This window comes from Grus americana, chromosome 21, assembly GCF_028858705.1.
Source record: "Grus americana isolate bGruAme1 chromosome 21, bGruAme1.mat, whole genome shotgun sequence".
NCBI classification, from domain to species: Eukaryota; Metazoa; Chordata; class Aves; order Gruiformes; family Gruidae; genus Grus; species Grus americana.
The window spans coordinates 1,988,811-2,015,721 of NC_072872.1; the positions used below are offsets into that span (position 1 = coordinate 1,988,811).

General features: G+C 47.5%; 1 protein-coding gene across 4 annotated transcripts in view; it reads left to right on the forward strand.

Annotated features, from left to right (window-relative positions):
- Positions 1 to 26,911, forward strand: part of PAX7 (paired box 7) — a 100,511-nt gene that overhangs the window by 14,460 nt on the left and 59,140 nt on the right. The gene's annotated exons all lie outside the window — the stretch shown is intronic.

The window sequence follows — 26,911 nt, forward strand, 5'->3', positions numbered from 1 at the left end:
TTTTTTGTCAGCCTTTCATTTGAAGCGCGGCTTTACAGCTTGCTACACTTTCTAAGTGCATCAATAGCCACTTTAGAAATACAAACAACTTTTAAAGATAAAATAACCAAACCAGAATGGGACTTTCAATGGGGGAATAGTTGTTGTCCTTTACCATGGAGTGTGCAGCCGCCTCTGCCTAATCCAGCTTTCATTTTCACCGACAAATGCCAAGAATCTATATCTGTCTCCCAACCCCTCGGGAGCTTGATTACACGACAAAAGGCTGCCATTATCCGCAGGAGAAAACAGGGAGGGGACACGGGGGCTCGGGCCTCTGAGGATGAGGGCATCTCCAAACTATTGACTTAGTGGATGAAGTCAAGAGCAAACACGCTGAGATCTAAAGGGGGGGGGGGGGGGAAGGCGCTTGCGGGAGAGGAGAGGGGGGGATGCTCAGGGAAGGAGCGGAGGAAAAGCAGCAGCAAGTCCTTGAAAGTAGCGGGGAATGGCAAGGAGAGAGTTTTGGGGGGAATGAATCCAACTGTGGAAAGGTTTTTCTCCTTCCCCACCCAAGAGCAGGTTGATGGGGAAAGCTCCCATTCGTTCTCCGACACCCCCCTTGTCTCTCCGTGTGTCTTCCCTCGTGGTGAGATTTATTTTTTTTTAAAGCTCCTTCACCCTCTTCCTCATGGGGAATTTGGGTCTTTCCTCCCGCTAAGAGCGGAAAAGAGAGGGAGAAACCCCAGTCCTGCTTTTTGGGGACACGGCCAGGATGGTGTGGGGGTCCCCACCCCGCCGACCTGCGCATCCTCCCCGGACTGGGCGCAGACATCTCTCCCCAAGCTGGGGGTATCCCCAAGATAGTCTCCCACCACAGTTTGGGGGGCACAGGGCATGGGGAAATTCCCCCCCCCCTCCCTCCGCTGCACTACGGAGACGGGGCAAAAGCCCGGCGGGTCAGACCCCGGTTTTTCTCCCCAAACTGGGAATAAACTGGGTCAAGGTCTCGGCTGCGCGTTTGGCCAAGGAGCCACACTTGCTCCCCGGGCTCGGCCCCGCAAGAAGGGCTGTGAATTAGGGGCTGCGAGGGATGGGGAAGGGGGGGAGTGGGTGGAAAACCTGCCTGCGAAACCCCCGGGGGTCTGGCAGGGAGGAGAAGTCACCCCACGCCGCTGCTTTTCAGGTTTAACTGGCTGCGTTTTGCATGACTGCCTCATTAGCCACTGCTGAGCAGGGATTTACGGTCCAGGCTCATCCCGGCCCGTCGTGGACAAAAGTTATTTCAGCCCTATCTGTAATTTATCTGGGTCACCTAGGGAGAAATCCTCCGGGTACGGAGAGTCCTAGAAGCGGTACCAAAGGAGTCCCACCGCCCTTAATTACTCTTTAATCAACCTAACGCAGTGGTCCCTTTTAAAGAGCTGCTTTTTGGTGCAAGAGCTGCGTTTAAGCATCTGCTTCCCGGCCGAGGTTGGGGAGCCAAAAACCTGCTCCAGCTTAAGAGATTTAAAGGTGTGGAGCGTGTGTTTCGGGCTGGGCCCTGCGAGCATCCCTCTTGCTGTAATCACAAAAGTATTAAACAAAGGAAGAGAGTGGCGGGGAGGTGGGAAGAACCTGGAGGATCCGATTTAAACTACAAAGGCACAAAAGGAGCCGAAATTCATCTCTTAAGCGAAATTCATCTTTGCGGAGAGCAGGCTGGGTTTGCAGCGCTCCCATCTCCGGGCTGAGGGGCTGGCTGGGCTTTTCCTCCTTGCAATAAACCCAGCCGGATAGTTTATTTTATGTTATTTTATTCCCCTCCATGATATATAGAAAAAGGCGGGGAACCTGACCTAGGGCGGGGGGGGGGGGGGGGGCGAGGTTTCCTCACCGAAATTTTGCTTTGGGAAAGCTGCACGGCATCCCCCGGCTCTGCGGTCCTACGGACAGTTCACCGGATGGCAGGGAAAGAGCAGCTGCTGTGAGAGAGAATAAGTGTTAGAAGAAAGAAAGAAAAAAAAATCCTCGTAATCTTGGGATGTATATAATCTACGTCTCCCTGAATCCCAAAAGGCAGCGGGCCCGTCTCTCTGATTTATTTTTACGCTAGCCTAGTTTGCATCCCAAAGAAGTAAACTGCTATTTTTAACCACTGGTTTAAAGCTTAATTAAAAGCCCCTAAACTGATTGTTTTGAAAATTGATTTAGAGGAATTGCCCCAGGGCTGAGACGCTATCTAAGCCAAGTTGCAGTCCCAGAGCTCGCAGTGGTGTCTGAATCGTTAACCCCGAAGAGGCAGGAGTCGCCGGGTATGGATGACACATGGGCCAGCGGGGTCCCTACACCCTCTGGAAAGAAAGGTCCTTTGTTAGTCCAGGCTACTGGCTTGCTTGGGTGGATCTCCGCTGGTTTCCTGGAGTTACGAGGTTTAATTGAATTAAGGGAAGCTCTGAGATGCTTGTGACACCGGGATGGGAGAGCTCTTCCTTTCATCTGCAGATCTTGGGGACCGGAGCCCCTTCGGGGGGTGGGGGGGGTGGGGTGTGGATGCTCGCCATTTCCAAAGGTGGGCTGTGCTATGGAGGGGACACAGGCGGTTTTTGGTGCTCAGACCCTTTTCTCCCCCGGCCAACCTCCTTTTTTTGCAGCCATCTGCGCCCGGCAGAGCCGCCCGAGATGCTGCCGAGCCACCGCTGCTGTAATTATCTTCAATTGCTTCCCCGGGAGAAGGGGCTTTACCTGCTTAAAGGGGGTGAAATGAAAGTTGGTTTGAAGGCTCGGGAGTGAAGGGGGTTGGGAAGGGAAGTGGCATTTCAGGCCCGTAATTAGATGTAAACAAGAATAGAGACGGGGCTCCATGGTCAGACAACTTGATTGTTAAGGGATTAACACCTAAGTAAACCAATAAAGGCTCCGCGTTGCTGGTGAGAGGGCTGCGGGCCAGGCAGGGGCTGTGTAAGACTATCAAGGCCTAATGGGCTCCCCCCCGGCAGAGCCAGGGCAGCATATTAATAAACTCCCGAGAAAACGGCGGTTTACTCCCGGCCTGGACACGTGTGGGGTCAGCCCAGCAATTTTAGGAGCCCGGTTTTTTAAGGCTCATTGGCAAAGGTTTGAGGTGGTGGTGTTCGCGCTGTCTGGGAATCTCCCCTTTGGGATGCCTCAAGGTAGGCACCCAGCATTACCCGGCACCCATCGCCCTATTTATTAGGGGAATAAATGACTTAGAAGGGCATCTCCTACCCACCCACCCGCACGGGGCAGAGCACTCCCGTGTATCGCCACCTCCATGCACGTAAGTAGGACGATTTCTTTTGCACAAGGGAAACCGCAGGTTCCGTCAACCCTTTAGTTTCTCCATCCCTTCTTAATAATAGCTTGGGGAAAAAAAAAATCTTCAGAGCCAGCTCGAGCAAAACCCTCCTAGGCGTAGTTCTCCAGGTTTGCCTCCAACTGGGCTTTTATGGTCGTTTCTTTTCCTCCCAGCTCGCCCTCGGTTGGTATTTTTCGCCCCCCTCCTCACCAACCCTGGCCAGACTTTGAGTGGATGGAGGAGTTTAACCTTTGGGAGGGAGAGGGGGGAAAAAAAAAAATCGGGTCTGGCCTTAAGTGATGTGGTGGTACCTGTAAGCCTGATTTCCATGGCTTTCTGCCAGCGTGGATTTGGGATTGAGAGGTACCTGAAAGGCTCAGAGTCAAACTGAGTTCAATAACTTGGGTCTGTTTTGTTTTCCTCCATCTCCCCAGCTTCCAGTGGTCTCTTTACTCCGCTGGCAGGGCTAATATCGGAGCACTCTAGGGTGTGGGTATTTCTTCCTCCTGATTGCAAATAACCGAAAGATTAGCACCAGCAGCTGTTTGGAATTGGAACAATGGAGAGACCTAGGAAGTGGCGAAATTGAAAAAGGAGAACCCCCCTCCTAATCACCCAGCTCAAAGTTCACCAAGTCAGACTGCATGACTTAACGTGACCTCCACCTCGGCTTCACAGGGCTGTTTGCTTATATGAAGGTTGGGGGGAGACAGAAAGAGAGAGGGAGGGGGATAGCGGGGCGTTTAATGAAATTTCCTATAGAAATGCGAGGTTATTGCGTGGCTGGACGGTCCCCTTTGGCCGCCGGGTGCTCTCGGTCCTTGCCTTGTAGGGCGGATTTAGGGGGTTCTCTACTCCCTCCGGGTGTGTGTGTATGTGTGACCCCCCCTCCATCCTCATCAGGGGACAGCCCCAAGGCTCGTCCCCTTCCCGGGGGGGGGCTCCCCCCGATCCTCCATCCCGAGCAAACCGGGGTCCGTCCCTGCAAGGGGCGCCGGGGACGGGCTGCTCTCCCCGGGCAGTGATACTCCCGGCTGGCCGCATCCCGGGCGGGGGGTCCGCGGTGGGGCTGGGGGGTGTGTGTGTGTGTGTGTGTCCCGCTGTGGGGCAGGGGGATCGGGTTCACACAGCAGCCCGGCCCTGCGCTGGCTGGGGAAGTGTGAGAGCGGCTGAGCTGTCAGGAGGGGGTTGAATGGGATCTCCTAATGGATTTGACTCGGAAATCTCGACTTGACCAGTTTTTTCCTCTTTAAAACAAACTCATTAAACTTGTCAACACTCATTAGGGCCTTAAAACGCTGAACTGGAGTCACTGGGGAGAGCGGTTGGTGGGGGGCTGCCTCGGGAAAGAGAGATGGGGAGGGGGGCAGCCGAGCATCGCCTCCGCGCCGGGCTGCAGCCGGGCTCCCTCGGCTTTGCGGGGCGGGAGAAAGGGGCTGCCAGGAAAATAAACGCCTTAAAAGAGAAATCAAGGGAGGAGAGAGGGAGCCGGCACGGGGAGGGGGCTGTGCCTTAGAAATAGGGGCATCTCCGCACCCCCCCCCCCCCCGCCTCCGGGCTCGGCTACAAAGGAGGCGCCGGGGAAGGGGAGGGCTCCGCCGGCTGCCGGAGGGGCCGGGCCGGGCGAGGGACTTCGGTTTGGGGACATTCCCTGTGATTTGAGAGCGTGTGGGGAAAATATATCTGCTGGGCTATGATTTCTGCAATTGCCGGGGGAAGGGGGAATGGGGGGGAACGGAGGGGGAAAGGTTAGAGGCAGCTTTCAGCCCTAAATCCCCTGGAAATGAGCCTGGTCTTCGAAATTCCTTCCCAATCCCCCTACCCAAAATATTTTGAGAGCTGTAAAATTAGTCGGAGATCGTCTTAATTCTGTCGGCAGGACGAAAATTGCTTTCGGGGAGGGGGCAATTAAATGTTGCGCATTTCTCCGTCTCTTTTGCTATTCAGGTTTTGTTTGGGGTTGATTCAGATTTTTTTTTCTTAAAGGGTTTATTCTGACGCTTTTCAAGCCTCGGTTCCCTTTTAAGGGGAAAAAAAACCCAAACCACCCCCACCCCTATTAAAAAAAAAAAAAAAACCCTTCGAGACCTTCTGTTATTCCCCTCTCTGAGAATGAGAACATCAGCTATTCAAGCGTATTGATGAACTCCCCCAAAAAGTTTATTAAGAGAAGCGAAAACAAAAGGACTAAAGGCCGCAGGCAACTGGACAGACAGTTTATAAACTAAGGTCCCATTGTCCCCCTGAGGCAGATGCATGAATACCTCTGAATGGGTCCCTTTGGAGTGACAAGATCAAGCCAGACAACAGCATGTTAAAAGGAAGGAGCGCTGTTTCTCTTTCTCCAACCCAAAGATCTGCTCCCCCTACTCCTCCTGCATTAATGTACATCTGCAGGGGGAGGAATAAATAGCTCCTTAGGATCTGCGGCCTTCGGGGTTTTTATTCTTCCACCCCCAGCACTGGCTCTTTGCACCATATGCTGCAGATCAGCCCTCTTTTCTCCGCAGCCTCCAGCCAGGCAGTCGCCTAAAATGATCCCCAGCAATCGCAAACTTTCTTCCCTCTCTCTATTCCCCCCCCCTCCCCCTTTTCCTTCCCCCTGCCGCTGTTAAAATCGCGATTTACGGCCTGCTTGTCTAGGAGATCCCTCGTGGTCAATTAGGTTTGCACAGAGCAATTTAACTAATAGGCTTTGATGGATTTATTTTATTTTATTTTTTTTTTTTTCTTTCCCCGGGATATCGGCCTTGCGCTGTCGGGACACGGTGGTGGAGAGAAATGCCCCGAGCATCCCCCGGAGAGGGACAGGGGATGGCAAACCAGGCAATGGGTGCCTGGAAAAGTCTCCAAATTAATGCCCAAACCTGCTGCTGCGGGTCCCTTCGCTATCACCAATCGCTGCCGGCTCCAGACTCGTGTCGCAGCCGGAGGGGACAGGGTTGAGCAGCATTTGGGTAAATTTGGGTAATACCCACCAGCTTTGATTTCTCCCATAAAATCACAATGAGCTGTACGAGCTCCTGGTTCTTCCCCTTCACCTCTTTCAGATATTTTCCACCTTCACTAAGGTTAATTCAGAAAAGTTTTTAAAAGCCTTGGAAGGGAAGAGGGGGTATTAATGTGTGTTTGCAGTTGACTGTGTTTTAGTTTTATGAACTCGGGATATGTCGTTGATTGGATGGTGGAAAAAAATAGGGACAGAGTGAGTTTTTCATCGCTTTGGCCCTCAAAATAACTTCTAGAGGTGCAGACTGCAACAAATAGCCCAGGCAGGCTGTAAACCTGAACGCGGAGATTTTCCAGCCCACCCAAACACCTCGATCCTCGCCTTCACCTCCCAGCCCTGGGTGTTTGTGGGTCCCCTCCGTCCCTGCGTCACATGGAGGGGATCTCTCCGAGGTGGGAGCATCTCGGCCCGGCTGCCGCGGCGGCTGCGAGGGTGTTTTGGGGGCTGATAACTCGCGTGATGGATCAGCGTAGCTGGTCTCTGGTGCTTGCAGAGCCTGTTTGCACGCTCCTTAACGAGAGACTGGGTTGGAAGGTCAAGCGATGATAATAATAATAAAATTACCCCCCTTTCCCCAGCCTCACCTTCCCCTCTGCAGCGGAAGAGTTGCTATTTCATGGCTGGCTAAAGCCAAACTTCCCTCAAGGGGGTTATGTGACTTATGACCCTCCTAACCTGTACTTTGCGCTTTCCAAAGGAGACGTGCTCCTGGAGAGGTGACCTGAATGGAGACAGAGCCACAAGGGCAAAACCAATCTGGTTAAAAAAAACCCCAAACCCAAAACAGCAACAGGGAGGAGAAGAAACACTGAGAAAAAGAAAAAAAACAACCACCAAACTAGAAGTTTCCCAATTAGGGAAATACCTGCTTACTTAGCTAGGGCAATGGTTTGCAGGGAACTGTAGGAGCCCGATGTGTGGTTTTGGTGATGGTCCTTCCATTTAACTCTTCGCAACCCCAAGGAGGACTTTAGCATCAGATGAGCATCCCCATCTTCAGCTGCGTTTTGGTGGCGGTGATGCTTTTCACATCATGCGTACGCATGCATGCAGTGACAGCATCTCATCGCCTTGGACCAGCTCCAGAATGAACCTATACACGTGCTCAATCCCGAGCCCTCATTTTCAGAGAAGCATGACAATTCAGTCCCATGCTAGAATTAATTAAGCCTTTGACCCTTCAAGCAAATGCATCCATGTTTGATTTTACTGATACGACTAATCTCATTGGCTTCAACGGATCTACTGATGGGCCCAGGTTTTTGCAGGACAGGGGACCCGTTGCAGCCCTTCAAGTGTGGGAATATTTTATTATTTCCCTTTAGGGTCTCCATAAGGTAAATTTGCCTGAAAGCATCACAAATGGGGCCGGGGAGAGGGAAAAAAGAAACAGATGAGGAGCTGACGTGATGAAAGGCCAACAGATTTTGGGTCGTTCCTGTTCCCATAGTGGCTCCCTGAGGCATTTCAAAGGCAAAAAAAAAAAAAAAAAAAAGAAATGGGAAAACACAAACACATAATCAAACCAAGGAGCCAGTTAACCAGGCCAACACCCGCAATTCCAAAGTCCCATTTAGCTGCTCGCAGGATTATCACTTGTTGCCGATTCAGAACCAGCAGGTGTTGTCAGCTATTTATGATCACTGTTATTTATACAGTGCCACTGGTGTGCCTGGTGCTCGGCAGCCACGTACAGATGAGAGCCAACCTCTCCCCTGAGAAGATACCAAACTAAATTAGACTTAACACAGCGGCAGACGTTAATACACAGCATATGGGGATGAGGGGAAAAAGAAAGGTTCAAATCCACAAAGATCGTGCAATCTCCAGGCATTAAATCCCGCACCCGTCAGCTTGTTAGTTCCCGTTTTATTTAGAAATATATCCGTGTTTACACGCGGGGAGCCGGCGGCACGAGGGTAGGGACCGAGGTAGGGCATCATGCCTTGCTTTGCGGATGGGATAGATGAATACTATTTGCTTTACGGGCCGGGACTGAGATTTGCAGCCGTTGTGTTAGGCAGCGTATGGATGCACAGCCAGAGCCAGCTTGCAGCCTAGAAAAGAGCCGGGGATAACCGAAGTGAAGCAGCTTGCCCAGGTTCACATGGCATATCAGTGGCAAAGCCAATACTGGATCCTTGTGTAAAAATTACTAAGCAGAGCCCCATCCACAGCTTTTTTTTTTTTTTTCCCTCCCTCAAAACCTGGTGGTTTTATGCAGGAAAATTCCCACGCTATCTGCAGGAGTTTTACCCAAAGATTGAATATGGACCTGGAGATTTGGCTTTTGCTTTTTCTTTAGAGGCAAATCAGCTCACAGAGCAAACAACTAGATGCTACTTGGAAATAAAACACATTTCCAGCTTAGGCCTGCAAAGGCTTACGTTTGTGGGCGACTTTATCCAAATGAGTCATCCCATCCCATGTCTGTGAGAGGATTCCCCATGTAAGCAAAATTGACCAATACGACATTTATAGGGATTGGGCCAGGCACCGGTAAGAAGCATTCCCCAGCTGAAGGAAGCTGAGCAGGGAAAAAAAATCAGCCCTGCAAAACTTAAAACAGTCTTCTCCTGTCTTAGGCTTGAAAGACAAGAGTCATGAACCAAGGAACTGGTCGCCACTTAGCTGGCGGTGGTGTAAAATGCAGAGCGACCCCCTGGAGTTGTTTGAAGAAGGCTGGACCCTGCTGTAAAGCTCTGTAAACCAGGCTCCCCCCGCCAGCTCCCTCCCTCCATCCCCTCCTCCCCGGCATGTTTTAAATGATTTTTGGATTTTAATGCAGGGCCCGGAGCTCATTCCTTCGTATTCATGGCATCAAACAAGAGGCTGCTGCCCCCAGCTGGGTTCCTTGAACTTAGAAGCAAAGCTCTACTCAATATTACCTTAATTAATTAACTAAAGAGACAATGGCTTTTGAGGTCTCACCTCTGTTTCCAGGGAGGGGGGCCTTTTGACAGAGCCCTGCCATAAAGTAATTCCGAGTTCCAGCAAGGGACTCATAGGGGGAAGAGTTAAGTGACACTATTTACTTGTTTACCAAGACAATTTATGTCATATTTGTTTTTCCCCACCTTCCGTCTGCAGCACTGAAAACTCTGTTGGGGGTGCAGGGGGAAGGAGGAGGAGGAGGAGAGAGTATTATTTGCATTAACCACTGAAATCAAAGCACATTCCCATCTGAAAAATACCACTTCATAGCTTTTGGTATCTTTTTTTTTTTTATAAATTTTAATTTACAAAAACTTTTTGAAGCTTTCCAGGTTCAATATAACAAATCTGAGCTTTGATGCTTTAAAAGTGCTATAAAGAGCTACAGGCAACATCACAGTTAACCAAAAAATATATATTTCAAGGCTCCTGTGAGCACTTGTATCTTTTCTGAATGTTGTGGGTGGGTTTTTTTTTTTTTTTCCATTTGCAAGCAAGCACTGAATAGATGTCCGTTGGTTTATTCTAGTCAGTAACAGGCATTTCGTATTTTGTAGCAGCGAGAAAAATATTTTAAAAGGTCACAGTGAAATGTGACCAGCTGGAAAATCTATCTGGGAACACAAATGTCGTATACTCGCCAGTGCGTTACTGGATTTTGGGTCACCGTAGCGCAGAAGAAGGGTGGTATGATCAGTATTTTATAGGTAAGGAAATTAAAGCCCAGGCTAGATAGGACTTAATGTCCCATTTGGAGCTCAGAATTAAAGAAAGAGCTGAATGCGTGTCTCATGGAATTCCCCTCTTCCATCACGGCCTCCTCCATCTTCACAAACCATCTCTGTGCCGAGGCTCAACCCACTCACTGGGTCAAATTCTCAAATAACGTCAAATGGCTTCACTTCACGGAGTTTCGTAAATTGAGTAGATTGCCAACTGCGGATTTGAGGAGGGGCTTTTGGTATTTGGGGTCTGTGATCCACAAGTTCTGCATCTCCTATTTTTCAATAGACTTCTAGGCGTAGCATTTTGATTATTTGGCAAATGATTCCCCTCTCTGCCCAATTGTGTTGGTAAGAATTGTCCATGCCAATACAGCTAAGAAATCTCAGGAGAACTGATCTAGAAATATGTTCCTTACGTGCAAGGAAACTGGGATATTTCATAGGAGATTCCTCATTTGGATCAGAGAGGGGATCGGTTACTTCTCCCCCTCCATCTCTGTACATTTTTGGTCTGGGTTTCATTGCTCAGAACTTAGGTTGGTGCATGCAAAATACGTTTGTGTGTATTTTAGAGCTCTGGGGCATATGAAAACGTGATCATTCATAACTGCATCTCCCAATTTTGGGCATGCAGTTTTGAGGCATAGGCTTAGCCACCGAAAATTTGGTCCTTATTGTCTCATGTCCCAAATCTGCAATTACTTATGTCCATATTTAACTTTATACATGTGAGTAGCCTCATGGTACGAAACACAGATATGATTAAGAAGATACTTCCACCACCACCTCCTATAAAAGTGAACAGCTGAAAAAGGGATCGTTAGCTCAGTTAGCAATAAGCATTCCCCAGGGTGCAGGATCTCCTTATATCCCAATTGCAGCAGAGTTGTGCTCACACACAAACTTTAAGGGAGAGATTCTGTCATAAACCAGTGAATTTGACGGACTTACTTTAGCTTGCATCAAGTAAGGAACTTCATCTGTTAAATCTAGATATTGATTTTTGAAAAAAAAAAACCACCCTGATTTTTATTTCACCACCACCAGTTTAGTCAATCTGCAAACATGCAGCCTAGCCCTCCTTTGTATGTGCTCTCAGTTTTGTCTAACCGATACGGCACTGAGCTGTGGCTCTGAAGACTTTTAAAATCTAGCTCTGCCATTCATTGCTTTGCCTTTGACCAAGCCACTTCACCTCTCCATGGCTCTGTTTCTCTTCCCACCTCCATCTTATCTGACCAAGGGTAGTCTCTTATTCAGTGCCTGGCGTAACGGGGAACCAAAATGACCAAGCCGTCTTGTTCTTGCAATAATAACACAAATCACTGCTGCTCTGGTTTAGCTAAAAGTCTCCTGAAGCTGGAGGATGTCTAAGAAACATCTAAGTGTTGCAAGAGCTGCTGTTAATAATTCAGGAGGTGAATGTGAACCAACTCTGGACTAGCACTTCTTCACCACATGTCAGAAATAGCGAAGATGTTGTACCTGTCAAGGCTCCAAGGAGATTGCTCTTAATAATTATCGGTCCTTATTGCCCTTTTGGGTATTTAAGAGTCTGCCTCATGGAAAGCTGCCCTCTTGCAGTCAGACTCCTTTTCTTGCCTCTTGCACTAGCTACATGTCAGTCGGGATCTTCAAATGCGCCCTTGCTACAACTTGTGCTGCCTTTGCAGTCACGCAGCGATGTGCAAGGAGCACGTTGATATTAATTGTGAAGCGGCATCGTTACCGTTTCATGATCAAGGTTATACATCGTCGTGAGAAGTGCCGCACTTCTGACTACTAATGACAAACGGTGATATCAAGGGAAAAACTCGGGCTGTTGGTGATTTGTACGGGGCTTGGCTGGCTTTGATTCCAGCATTCCCTCCAGTTGCCTGCGTGTTCTTGCCATTCAAGCCTCTGATCTTTGCGGGGGGCTCGGAGGGTTGGGCAGGATTGTCTACTTGAAACGCGTTAGAACAAAAAGTGACATCGGCGGCACTGGTGTCACTTTGTCCCTCCTCTCTCCGGGAACCATAAGCCTCGATTAGATTTGTGTGACTTTACAATTTCCATTTCCTCACTTCCCAGTCACAAATATGACAACAGAGCGAGTGATGGCAATTCTTTTCAGTGGAGGGAAAAAACACCTCTGGGGCTGTTCGCCGAGCTGATCTGAATCAATGTTTCCCCAGAAAATGCAGAGGGAGCTGCAGGAAAAATCGAAGGGCGTATTCCTGTCCCATTTCTTGGACTCCTTCTCTTTGATCCCCATTAGGGGTGACCTGCTCACAAAACCAGGCAACTTACAGCTTATTCTCCACATTACCGGGACTATAAAATTCTAATTGCTCAGACCTCTGGGTCTGGGACATGAGTCTGCTTTCCTCGGGGCTCACCTGAGACTGACCTGCTCGGTGCATGTAGGGTTTCAGCTCGGAGTCGAGCCAGGGACCTGAGGGAGAGAGCGGTCCATCGCTAGGAAGAAGGTAGAAAGGATGCCTTGTTTATCGGTGAAGCCACCTGGCTCCCCTTACCCAGGCGGCACTGCTTCTGATGTACCTTTCAGAGGGGCGAGAGGGTGAGGGGACTGGAAACACTTCAGAAATGTAAATGCCGTCCATTTGTTTATAATTTTATAACCCAACATGTAACCTGAACCTGATGAAGTCAATAAAGAATTAAACCTCTGCATGTTTCCTACCTCAAAAATACTGGAGCAAATCCAGGGCTCTTGAAGGCAAATTGTTCCAAAGAGCTGAAAGGAAAAGAAAAAAAGAAGCCCGACTTTTTGTGTTTTTTTTTTTCTTTTCCCCAAAGTTTTGAAAGAGTGCCCTTACTTGTTCTGCAACATCAATGGGCGACCAATGCATTTTTGGGAGCATGGCCAGCTAGCTGCGAAGCAAACCCCGCGATTTACAAACAATTACATTTGTTCAGAGGAGTTTTCAGGACAGAAACTGATTCCAAGAGAATGAAATTTCTCAGTCTGAGAAGGAGTCTCAGTGAGGGCTTTCCATTTTCCATCCTTTTTTTCAGGGAGAAGAATTTTCTGCTCACAAACTATAAGTTAAACACCTCGGGACGAGCTTAGTTGTTGCAATTATGCAGTTTGGGTTATTAAATAACCTGTGAATACATTTTGCCATTAGCATTCCTGCACAGTGAGGTTTGTTGGGGTTTATTTTTAAATGTCGGGTATAATCAGCTTACATAGGGTAAAACTGACCTAGCTGTAAATCTAGTATCTGGATTTTGCATGCCACAAATTGAAGGGTCACATGGAGATAGAGGTGTTGATTTGGCTGATTAAATCAAATTAAAACCAGGGATCATGTAGGACCATGATGCTGCTCTGTTCATCTCTCCTAGCTCAATATTCTCTACTGGTTTTTTATATCCAACTCATGCCAGTGGTGAGCTGATTACTTCGAGGCATTGCAAATGTGTAATTTCTCTCTCTCCTCCTGGAGTGGACTGGTTTAGACTGGGAGGAAAATACACTGACAAAACTACATGCTCAGATTATAAGATTTTAGCACAGAGACCATGCTTTTGCTCAGGATTTGTACACCTCCTGCTGCACTAGGCAAAGAGCGATGGAGAGGACAGTGTCTCGGGAACTCTATACATATATATTTACTTTAAAAGTAACAGAACTACAGCCTGTGGGACTGTAAGCCTATGGGATATATAAGGAACTGTAAATTTGGGCTACCTCCAAGTGAGATTTTTTACATATGGGCTATACATGATCAAAGCATATGTATAATTTAATTGGCGATGGCTAGATAGATAGATCTGGGAGCAGGGAATTAGCAGCTCGAGTGCTCATGCCCCATGTTACCCACGACGTTACATCAGGGCAAAGCGATCAAAAGAGAAGCGGTTGTCAGTGACGGCTCTCAGGGCACAGCAGCAAAGAGGTGGCCCTGGGGAAACTGAATTCAAATATCTGGACGTGCAGAGGAAGGAGGGGGTTGGCATCCTGGCAGGACTCTGGAGAGCTTTGTGCATAAGCCGAGTCAGCTCTGTGGCCTCTAGAAATCAGAGGAGCTGCGCGGAGACGGGTACGATACGCTGCTTCGCCTTCCTCCGTGGTCTAGCCCATGCGTGTTCCTCCTCAGGGCTGAATTATGCTCCCGGTTATAGCATCTGGGCTCCGAAAACGGTGGGCTGGCTCCATGCAGCCCAGAGGAAAATCTGGCTCTTTTTTCTGAATGGCCGGACAGCAGGGACTGTCCCCTTCCTCTGTCCTAGTGCCACTGGTCCTCTTGGCTCCTTCCAGTCCCCTATAGATTTCCTGCACAGCCAGCTGAAAGGCTGCCAGGTTCACAGAGATTTATCCGCTCCTGTCTTATGGATCTAGAGGTAAGGAGGGTGTGAGCCCACTGCACCCCTTTTTGGGGCCAGACTTGCCTCTTCCCAGCACCAGCCATGACCCCCAAGCTTTAAAAACAGCCTCTCAGAATGTAAGGGTGTTTTGGTTGGCGTTTGGGGTGTTTTTTTTTTTTTGGCTAACTTTATCAGTGCCCGAGCACGCCTTGAAGTGTCAGCTTGACATAATATGTAACAGTAATTAAGAAATAAGCCTCTTGCCCGGTTTCACAGCAATCATTTAGCTAAGTAACTACCATGGTCCAGTGCCTCAAAAATCACCATTAGCCCACGCCACTTATGGCCATAAAATTTCTTGTTTTCTGCTTTTCATCGGACTCACCCTGGAATCTTCGTTTTGCTTTATTTATACATTTGCACTCAAACAATGGCAATAAACCCATTCCCAGAGTGTTGCAAATCAGAAATTTGTCCACATTTTTTCCACCACCTTCCTGGGTGAAGCTGCTTTTTGCTTGGGAACGGCGGTGGCTGGAGGCAGCTGGGAGCAGAGAGGGGGGAGAGCAGGGTGTCGCTTGGAGATTGATCGGTGCTGTTGGAAGTCGCTGGGATGGGGCAGAGAGGGGGAGCTGGAGGAATCTGGCATGAAAAGGCAGTTTGTGGTGACAGGAGTTTCTTTTGAAAGACCTGATTGAATCAGACCTGAGGCGGGAAGAAACGGCTGTTGCCTTCATTGAGTTTTCGCTAACTTTTCCCCCCCTCCTACCATCGAGGTTTTTGGTTCGGGCTTTTTTGCTTTGTTCTGTTTTAATGTGTCCTATACTGCTTAAACTGGAAGAAATAACCACGAGGTCCTGCCTGCAGAGTGGGGGAAAAAAAAAAAAAAAGATCAAGGACATCTCACTCAGTTCCTAGCAGCCTCTGATACGTATTTTTAACCATTCCAAACCAGCGAACCGCTAATTTCAACAGAGCTTGTGATTTTTAAACCGGTCCACTATTAGCCACTTAGCCTCCGTAAATTATAATTAAAGCTCTCTGCAGACAACTCAATGGACCAGATCGGGATGCTGTGACTGAGTTATCTTAGCTGGTACAATTTATGGAGCAAGCTGCCTTCCCCTGGGGACTGTGCTTGCAAATGCAGACACTGAACAGTTTATCTTTAATTAAATAAAAGTCTATGATGCTCTGAACCCCATTTTCCTCAATATCTTGCCCCTTTACCACTACATCTCCAGCGGGCCCGGTTCAGGTTTTACTGGGCGGCTGACTTAGAGAGTAATGACTGCTCACTCAAGCAAGCGCCAGCTGGCATTATGGAGATTTACCCCCAGTGACATCTGAATTGAGCTTTGAGTAAATGCCCTCGTATTTGGTCCACTCAACTTCAGAGGAGTTTTGTCTGAATCAAAAGAAATAGGGACAGGGGGAAAAAAAAAAAAAAAGATTTTAGTACTTAGCGGTTAGTGAAGTCGGACTGCCTGGATTTCCCTCTCTTGTGGCATTTGGACACTTGAGAAAGCGCTGGGACTTAAACTGAACTATCGACTTTTGGAGGAAAAATTCCTACTGGCAAGAACAGCCTTGTGCTGACTGACGTGTGCAGGAGATGACCTACTAAGTCATCTTCTTGCTGTTGAGTTTCTTTCTCCCTGGCTTCTTGGTTATTCGAAGTTATTCTGCTAAAATCCATCTTCTCCTCGAGCCCTCGTGCGAGCATCTCTCTCTCTTCAAATCCTGCTCTTTCTGCATAAGGACCTGTGTAATCTACCCTGATTATAAGCGCCTGTCCTTGCTCCCTGCACCCCCCAGCCTCTCCTCTCCCATTTCTTTCACCCCTTGTGAACCATTTCTCAAATCTCAGAGATCAATCCCTTAAACTGCTTTTCCCCAAAAGCTCTTCCTGCTCTGTTTTTTCACCTGGCGTGGCCCCCGCAAGCTGCCATCAGCTCATGGCTGCCCGGGTCCCCCCCCCCCCGTCCCACTGGCATGTGAGTGGCAGCCCAGAGGCCACGGTTTATGCACACAAGTCAGCCTTGTGAAACAGCACAGGTACAACGCTATAACATGTGTATAATAAAAACGCTGTGGCCCTTTCGTTGTCACCCTCCAGGTCAGGTACACCAAAGGGCCTGCACATACAGGCTGCCCTCTTCTCCCTCACAGCAAATGGACACCTTTCTGCCTTCAGGCTAAGGCAGGGCCTTGCCTTCTTTTGGCTAAGGGAAAATAGAGTTCCTTCTACCCCTCAGCCCTTCTCCAGGCCACCACAGGCACCAAGTCCCTGAGGGAACAGCCATGATTCCCCGCAGTAATGACCGCTGGGCACCTGAGGTACCTCCCGCTTCTGGCACCTTCCACCACACCCCGGTGCCTGCCCAGCTCTGATTGGCTGGGCTACCCACAGGGGGCGGGCCTGCAGGGCAGGGAGCCAATGGGAGCACATCCCCCCTCACCTGAGGGGATCTGAGCTGCTCACAAGAGGCAGCCGGGGTGTGGCTGTGGGCTGAGGCAGGTTGGTGGTGTTAGTTAGCTAGTTAGCTAGTTAGCTAGTTAGCTAGCTAGTTAGTTAGTTAGGCAGTTAGGCAGGCAGGCAGGCAGACAGAGGGGTAGTGGCAGGGTCAGTCAGCCCTGATTTGGGCAATTAATCAGTCAGAACAGCCCTAATATGGGCAGGTAGCCAGTCAGGGTGGCCATGGCTGGTCTGTCAGGTGGCTGTGGTGGTGTGAGTCAGCAGAGCAGCCTTGCTGTGGTCAGCCCACACAGAGTGGTGTGGTCCAGTGGTCAGGACAGCCAGCCAGCCATAGTGTTGTGCTACTCCAGCAGCCTGCTACAGCCTTGGCAAGGTCAGAGCCTTTCTTGTGGTCTGTACTGAAATTGCTGTTTGCCTCCAGGCAGTGCTTCCCTGAGGTGTCTGAGTTTGCTGGTGTATTGGTTTAGCCCTTTCTGGGCTTTCCTTCCCTTTATGTGCTGCTGTGCTCATCTATCTGTACAGCCCTGGGCACTACCACAGCCCGAGTGTCTGTGCTTTGCAATAAAAGCTGTGCACAGTAAATACTGCATTAGGTTCAGCCTCTGCTTGTCTCCCCAAAGCGCATCACAGGGGCTGGGTTTGCTTTTTTAATACTCTCCAAGGGCATTCCTCACCAAGTGCTAATATTTGTGTGCTCTTCCATCCTTCTCTGTCCCTTTCATTACCTCCCACTACGGTGGTGGAGTGCAGGACAGTTGCTGCCATGTTTTCCATGCCCAGCATTCAGGTACTGCTGCACTCCTGCCTGCCCTTGCAGGCTTTCTTGTCCAGGAAAAACAACAACCATGTGAGCTGGCTCCTGGTTCCATCCTAAAATTTGGCAGGTGTACAACAAACTTACACGACTCTTATTAGCAGCAGATCCATAGGGAAGGAGGGGTAGGGGGAGTCTCTCCAACAAAAATAACAGAGAAGACCAGCTGAGTTGTTGTTGGGTTTGTTTCAGAGGAAGCTGAAGGGTTAGGGAAAAAAGTCCTCCTTGCCTTCTTAGCGAGCTTTGTAACTTCATTATCTCTGACTTAAGGAAAGGAGAAAGCAGTGATGGGTAGAAGGAGCGATAGGAGGCACTTTTCACCGAGTGAAGGCTCTGCCCACAAACAAGTTTTCACCCAGATGGACATGTGGATCAATGTCACTGACTTGTAGTCACTCTTGCAGACAATCCAGACCATTTATTTATTTCATGACAGCTCTGCTGGCCTGTGGTGACAGATGAGCTCATCCCCAAGGGCTTCCAGACTTCCCCCCCCCCCCTTTTTTTTTCTGCTCCTGTTTTATTTTGAGGTACTAGCATACTGATGAAAGTACACTTCTTGCCTTCAGTCATTCCCACTTTTTGTCTTCTCCATCTAGTGACAATTTTTCGGTTAAGAAGCAAACTCACCCATAATTTGTCAACCCACCAGGCATGTAGTCCCTTGTATCTCTGTCTCTGCCTACATTCACTGCACACCTGATAAGTGACAGCTACCTTGGAGCAGGGCTTTCTAACTCCAGAACGTTTATTAGGATAAATCCAACTTCTCTGTTACAAGACATCAGCACAGAGCCCACTGGCTCAACGCTAGCAGGACACAAGACGAGTGCTATAAATGCTTCTGTCAATGGCACTTAGAAGTCACAAAGAACCTCAGAGGCACAATTTCATTCACATACCTGTAATTTATATTTATCCCTTTTGTTACTTACCCCAGTCCTGTTTCTGTTCTCCGTGTCTCTCCTGATCTTTAGGTATCATGTGCAGAATGTGTAAACACATTAAGAAGGTCCATGTATTATTGGTATATGGTTTGTTAGCCTTTAGCATGCTTTTCACTATCTTTATTTAGGTGTGTACCTTTGCTCGTAAGCCATATGTATTGCTCTATTTAAATTTACCTGGCTGTTTGGACCCAGTAAGTACCACATGAAAGCGTTTGAGTATAATTTCCATCTCAAATTAAAGCTTATGGAACAAGGCTTAGAAAGTGCTAAGAGACCAGTTCTAAATCAGTGCTTTTTAAACATGAACTGTTAAAATAATTAAGTGAGCACCTCTGCATAGTAAGCCAAGGAGGGATGAAGATCGGCAAGGGGACTCAGGCTTTGTCTCATGAATATAACAGCTTTTCTAATAAAGAATAGTTATTCGTGGCCTTATTTAGATAGCTTCTAACTCCTCTCAGACTTTCAGTTTTCATAGCAGAATTTTGCTTGCAAGTAATGAACTGTTTGTGGGGTCCCCCCCCTCTTTATTTATGTAAATGTCTTTCAAATGTTGAATTCTCTGTGGTTCTTGGGAGACTTTTTCCAGCCCAGGTTTTCAGGCTCGCATTGTCCCAGATAGCAGCTGAACTTTGAGGTACTTAGCCCAGTTTGATCTTACCTACCAAATAACTATTTTTAATGAAAAAAGCAATTCAGATTTTTGCACAAGTCAGACATGAATTAACTGGCTCTGGGAAGATTACCCTCCACTCAACAGAAGTAATGGTGCAGGAGATAATTACAGAGTAGCCTATGGCTCCATCAGGAAGTATCCAGCACTGGGAGCGGTCAGGGGCAGGATACTGGATTAAATTGACCATTTATCTCTTTTGTTATAAAAACTTCTATTTGAATGCGTCAGCAGAGGGTGACATTGTGCAGGTTTGGGAAATATCTTGAGTACCATCAACAAAAACTTAGAAGTCTGAGTGTATGGAATAGTAAAGAAAGTTATTTTTTGTGAAAATTGATAACAAATTGTAAGGAATTATTTTAACGTAGCATTGCTATGGACTAAGAAAATATTTTAAATCTAATTATCTGTGCCTAAAAATTCTTATTTTTAGAAATATTGCTACTTTTTTAAATATACAATGATGCATCTCTAAGTTTGTACATGTTTTTGATGGAAACTTCAGTTTTTTGGAAGAGAAATTCTTCTGTCCTCTGGGAATGAAATTGATCCAAGTGAAATTCTGCAAGAATATAGAATAATATAAATGTTAGATTGTGCTTCTAGTGAAGAAAAATCTGTGCTGTTCCTACAGGTTTTCTAAGATTGGCTATGGATGTTTGTTATGAACTTAAGTAAAACCGAGTGCAAATGTTTTTGACCCAGCTGTCAAAACGTATATAAGCTGGATTTTGCTGGTATTTGCTTGCGGACCAGGTACTTCCACGTGCTTTCATGGCTCTGTACAGCACCTATTGCGACAAAACTCCCATGGAGTCAGCATTATCTTTAATAATCAATGTGAGGGGAAGATTGTTCATAGGTACAAAGGGAGTACTCAGTCTCCACTGGTTTGAGATGGGTGCCTCCACCTAATACTAAGTAGGTGTGGGGCAAATGCCGCACTTCAAAAGTTTTTCCCAGAAATATCAGCATCTTGCGCAGATCGCAGAGAGACAGTGTGCAAAGCGTGCCTTTAAAAGACCCAGTTGTGGCCCGCGCGACGAGGTTCAAGGCTTGCTGGAACTTCTTGAGTTGTGTCTGTGTGTGTCAGCTGTCCCCGAGCCCAATACCAAACAGGGGACAATACAGACAGATAAGATAATGGATGAGAAGGGAGTGGAAAATCTATCCTGTATTCTGGTGGCATTTCTAATAGCGATAGTGCTGGCAGCATTGGACCGAAAAGCGTATCCATCACAAAGGGCTGGTAAGTCCTCTCCAGCTCCCACTGTGACGCTAAAGCCGGTTGCAAATATCCAGCGCTGGGGCCCCTCGCAGTGGGGAGTGGAACGGTGGCTACGTGACCCGGGGCAGCCCTGCCATTCCCAGAACGGGGCTTGGCTCCCGCTGCTGCCAGTCGGAGCCCAATGCTTGAATATCCCGGTGGGGTTTCTCCCCACCGAAGCCACAGCACACCCAGGGTTAAAATTAATATCCAGGGAGCACCGTCTAGCTCTTTGGCATGTGTTTTGCTGAGGCTTCAAATCTAGGTTTGTTGCTTACTCTTCTGACTGTCCTCCTGCATAGTTAATTTTGCGTTGTGGAGAAAGTTGTTCTGATATTGGCTTATCTGTTCTGCTGTTTAGAAAATATCCATTAAACCAAATAAACACTCTAGTTTTCAAAAGGCACCTTCGATTTCAAACCTTTGCTGACCTGTTGGATTTGCTAGATGGCATCTGAATGCTCCGCTTGCTGGTTAGTAGAGGGGTCCACCTCGTTACTGCTGCTGACAGCTCCAGGGTTGTCCAGCAAAATCGTGCAACCCAAGAGCTTGTTCTCTCTGGGATTTTTGAAGCATGAAATGGGAATCTTTAGGCATGGAGGAAAGTGTTGAAGTAAGAAGGGCAGGCTAATCAATTAGTTGAATAATGTGTTAGAGCTGCAGGTGATATTCAGCAGAGTGATGTCTTGCAAAAAAGGTATGTTTTCACCTAACCTGGTGTTTGATATAGGAGTTAATGCAGCACATCTGGCAAGGTGCAAAGAATCAGAACAAGTCATGAATTTTTTTGGCATTATAATCTAAAAAGGATCAGGCAGCGGACCTAGCAGCTGCCTGGGAGTCAGGACATCCAAATTTTATTTTCAGTATTGACTCAGACATGTAAAAATGAATTTCTACCATCTAGGTCCCTCACCTTGTCCTCCTGCCATTGTTTGTCTATGTTTGCTTTGGTACAGAACAAACCCCCTGCCTAACCTTAGTTAAGGTCTTTAGGAACTACAGAAATACAAATAACAGTTAATACCGTTTCACACTCTGAACCACAGAGAATCTGGACAATTCAGACAACTGCATTTTTGAAGTGTTTCAAATTTCAGGGGGAGGTAATTTCTTAATTTAGCTAAGCCAACTTACCCTATCCCAAGAGGAAAATCTCCATGCTTGCACCCTGAATGTCCTCAGCGTGCAGAATGAAATTATTTACCAGCTGAAGAAGTATGAATATCAAAAGGTTCATTAAACATTCCAGCTAATTTTCTCTGGTCTGTAAAATTTGGTTGGGAAGAAGGGGTGGATGAAAGGGGTTAGGCTTTTGCATGGTCAGTGCTCAGCTTTCAAAACTGTACATGGCGTGGAACTAACTTACATATTACTGGGCCCCTTGAAGGGTGAGCGATTCTCATGTGGGCTCATCAGTAGCTGGACAAATATTTTTCCTGTGACACTTTGTGCACTTGCTCTGTCTGTTCAAGCTGAGGGTGAGAATTTTCTTCTTGTAACACTTCACTGCTTTGTTTTCAAGTAGGTTTCTTTGGGTTTCTGACTCTTTTTTTCGAGTGAGAGTTGTTGGTACCTATTTTATTTGCTGGTTTTGCTCCAAATCTGTTTTTGTTAACTGCTAGTGCCAGTCCTGTGTGTAGCTCGTGGGATATTTTTCACATGCCCACCACCTTGCTGGCCTGAGTGCGAGAAATTAGCTCCTGCCACAGAATACTGCATGTGTCTATGTAGGTCCCAGAGCCAGGCACACAAATCCTCTGTTTTACACAGTAGTGGTCATGGGGGAGCCAACAGTTTGACATTAGAGACATCACATCTCTAAACAACTCAGGGGCCTCTCTTGATTTTCTGTGACTGGCAAAGGGCACATGGTCAAAACTGAATTGAACCAAGACCAGAGGTCTCTGCAAAGATCCCAGACCCATTTGCCACATGTGGGAGGGGAATGAAAAAAAAAAAGATCTTTTAATGTCTTCTCAAATCCCAACTTCATCTTGAAATGAAGCCTCTTCTTAATGGAAAAAAAAATTTAATCAAATAATTTGAAAACAAATCAAGATTTTTCATTTCAGGTCAGCTGAAATGTTTCTACTACCTTAGATTAAAATCTTTTGATTCTTTAGTTTAAAAAAGCCAAATGGCCCCATCAAACAGAACTTATTTGAAGCTATCCTGAAACACTCTCACCTCCCTGCATTTGGGGAATTTGACTGTCAAACTGGAAAACTCATGACCTGCACAGTTCTAACAAAAAATAGGTTTAGTGGCAGAAATACCTGTTCCCATCTGTGACTGACAGGCTAAAACATTATTCTGCACGTATTTAGTCTCTCCGTTTGGTGAGAGCAGAGCTCTGCTACACACATCCTTCTGGTTTAATGATGGTGGGAAATGCTCATCTTGAATTCCTAAGCAAGAAGTAGTTGTGAAAGGTTTCAGCTTATGCTGTGTGTCTGTCAGGGCACAGTTGCCTCATAGGATCGCAATCCAAGAGGAAAAGAGACCATCACAAGCTCCTGAAAGATCCCTTGTTACATTTTGGAATACTTAAACAATGAAGTCATGTATGCTGAGAAATACTTGGCAGATAAAATCCACAGCATATCATGTATATATAGGTATCTACCTCCTGAAAAAACTCCTTTATAGGGCTGGAGATTTTGAAACTAATTTCTGTCTGCATCGTGGCCTCATGGGACAGTTGTGTCCTGCCTTGATTGGGGCTGAAGGACGTGTTCAGCACAGCTCTGCTCTGGTGGTGGGATTGGCCTTCCCCCCGCCCCCCCCGCCAGAGGAACTAGCATCTGAGGCTCCAGGTATTTAATTTGGGCACATGTTCTAACTTTTACAACAAAAATAAAACTTCAGAGCTGTGATCTGAGTGGAAATGGAGGCTGTGGACATTGTGTAGTCTTCAGAGAGTCTAGCTTGGCTCTGAGCTTAACACAATTCAGTTCTCATGGAGCGAGCTGTCTCTTTTATTTCAGCTGGGCATGTTCACTCTGGAACCCAGTGATGGACAGCGTCAGCAGAGGAAAATGTTTTATAGTCAGTGCTAACAGGCATGAAAGAGCAGCAATACTTCTATCATGATGCTGTGCCTGCTCTTCTGGGAAAGCATCTTGTATCAGAAGTGGCAAAAGAATAGCTACTGAGCTTTAGCGTCCCATCAGCAAAACAGGCACTTCTGTTGCCTGGCTTGTTGCTCTGGACTGGAAGTTTTGCTGGCAGCACAGCTGAGGCGCTGTCACTGGTGGATGCCTTGGAGCACCATCGTATAATAAACAGCGGTGTGTGAAGAGGTAGTTTATTTGCTCTCTTGTGCATACACTATGCCTGCCCTGAAGCAAATGTCTGCCAAGCAGGAGGCAGGATGTAATATTGAGCAGGTGAACAGAGGTTCTGGTTTGGCTGTTGGACTCCTGTCCAGTTTGGTTCTCGAGGAGAATCCCTGTCCCAGGACCTGTAGTGGAAGCTGTCATATAAGCCTGTATGCCTCTTGTCCTCACTGGTGGTCAAGGATAAAAGCAAAAAGAACAGTTAGTGAGACAGCAGGTAGCAGATCTGTAATGGTGTCTCTTTTTGGCTGCCTTGCCCCTAGCTTGTGCTAATGCAGCCCCCTCGCTCGTCGACCTTGTCTTGCTCTGAGCCACCTCCTCCCCCCTCTCCACCCCAAGCTTATTTCCCGGCCGCTGGAGGTTTTAATATTCAAGCCGTACCTTCCACATGAGCTGTGCTGAAGAGTTGACGTGTCGGAGTTTATTGATATCACATCGGGCTGCGCAGGGCTGTCAGCTGCACATTCAGCCTTTAGCGACCCCCTAAGGTGCGGGCTCTGGCAGCTCTAAAGGAATCTGCACAAAAACGCCTTTTTGTTTTGTCCAAGGTGAGACAATGCGAACAGGGCCCTGCACCAGATGACAGGGCTGATAAAGGACCAAGCGGCGCAGGGATATCTTTCTTTCTTTTCACTCCTTCATTCAATCCTTCTTTCTGTCACTTGCATTCTCTCCTCCCTACACTTTTCTTTCTTCTCTTTCTTCTCCCGGCTCAGCTAGCAGAGAGCAGCAGAGACAAGCAGAGGGGTTCAATTGCAGGCGAATGTCACAGTCCAGCTTCTCAACACATTTTCAGCGGCAGCCGGAGTTGCTGTTGGCCAACTTGATGAGGGACATGCTCTGCTTGTGGATCCTTTTCTCCCGAAGCTCTTTACAGTCACGTACTTTGGTGTTTTCTCCGTGGGCTGAAATTAATGTAAAGCTGTGAGTGTTTGTGTTTGTTGGGAGAAAAGTAGGCAGGGGAAGAGCATAAACATGGAGAGACAGACGGAGGAGCCTGCAGAAGTGCAACAGAGAGAACAGGAAAGCAACTGGAAGTAGCAGTGAAGCAAGAGAGGATGTGTGTGTATATACACACATGTATGTATACATATTGTCTATGTATATATGTAAATAAAAAAGCATAAGGACACAGGAAAGGGAAGGAAGCAGAAGAGGGGTAAAAGAATCAGATGTTCTCCAAGGACAACTGCCTTAATGACTTTTGCTGCATCCCTCTGTTTTCACAGACACGGTGGAGGACAAAGTAAAGGAAACAAAGTGGTTGCTCGTGCCCGCTCTCACACACCTCTTGGCTTCAGGCGGTTGGTCTGACATTCAGATAAATGAAGCAGGGCTTGCAAACAGCAGGAGGAATGTGTTTCTCATGTGTGGTTAAGTGGTCTCTGGTGCCTCATTCTCACGGGCTGGTTTTTCAGGATTGGGAAAGGTTTATGAGGTTAAATTTGTTTATCTTTCCTGAAAGAGTCTTATATTGAAAGGTCTTTAACTTGATGTATCCAGCCAGGGAGGCCCAGGGCTGGAGCAGCAGAGGAACTACAGGACAAGATTAAGGGCTGTTGGCAGAGCTGTATAGGTGTTTAGGATGAAAATAAAAGAGGGTGTTGCAATTGGGATGGAGGAGCAATGACAGAGCTGTGCAGGGACCCCAGAGTGAGAATAGCAAGGCAGCTATCAGCCAAGATTGAGATGTGCTGGCAGAACATGTGGGGCCCAGAACTGGAACAGAAGGGGTGGCAGTACTTCAAGTACATGAGCAGAGCTGTGCTGGGACAAAGCCAGGAGGAGCAGAGGTTGTCACAGACGAGAAACTGTGAAACCTGGATTTGTGCGCCTCGCTAGGATGCTAGACATCTGAGATGGCATGTCTGTGCATACGTGACATGCTGATGAACATGTTACACCAAGTGGATTCCAGCCCAGAACTGGAGAAAGGTAGCTTTTGCTTAGGTATCACCCTATGGTGCTTCTTGCTCAGTCAGCTTTGAGGAAATTACCAAGTAAAAAGTACTGGAGTAGGTCAAGGACAGGGGATTGGGACTGGCATAGAAGAACACAGGTTTCTCAAGATGACAACCGAGGTATAAAGGCAAAACTGCCCAGAGATGCCTGTTCTCTGGCCGGGGTCAGTTCTGAGTATCTCTCCTGTGGATCTGAGTGTTATTTTCACAAAGGTGTTTGAATAGTACAGTGTCTTTTCTATTACGGTATTTGTACCTCCAGATACCCTTGGGGTGGTCGTAACGCACATGGAGAGCAGTTAGATATTGTATTGTGCTCAGAATGAGGTGGAAAACTGGTGTAACAGGCTCCTGGAGGTTCACCCTCTTACCATAGTGGCTGTGATGTTATGTACGCTTGCTGCTGGGAGAAAACGGGCATGGCTGGAGTGCAAAAGGTTACAGCAAGCTGGGCATCACTGGGATTTCCTTGCATCTCTTTGGCTCCTAGCTGGAGCTTCAGCCTAGTCGAGGCATGGCATGAACTTAGTGGGTGAGAGTCAGGGACTCAAGCTGAGCACTGGGGAGAAAGGCTACATGCTGACTTGGGGCAAGGCCACATTGCTGCCCCAGGCAAGTGCTAAATACCTCTGCCAGGAACAGTGCTGAAACAAAACACAGAGTACCAAGCTAAACATGTACGTTTAGTTTTACCCTTTGATCAGTCACTGACCACTGATTTTTTCAGCCCCAGGTACCGTATGTATACTAGTCCTTCCTGCCTGGATAAAGGACTTGGCTTCATACACTGCAGGCCAGGTAATCTGTCTTGGGTTTGCCTGCTTCTTTGAGTTGTAAGTCAAGGCAGTTATCAAAGGATCAGATCTCTCATCCTTAATGCTAGCAGGCTTCCAGCATCCTGGGTACCTATCCCCAGTTCTCCTGTGCAACTTAGACCCTTAAATGGGATGTGTTTCCGCTGCTCCATCAACTTCCCCATGTCTATGAGAAATTCTTTTAAGGGAACTGGAGAGATGAAGCTGAAAAGGGAAGAAAGCAAAAAAGGGAAAACTCCAGAGAAAGCAAGCAGACCTTTTCTTCGCCCTGCTTCTTTATTCCCCCTGTATCCCAGCTGGTCTCCCTTTGCTTCCCAGTTTTGGGAGCACTATTGATGCCTCTCT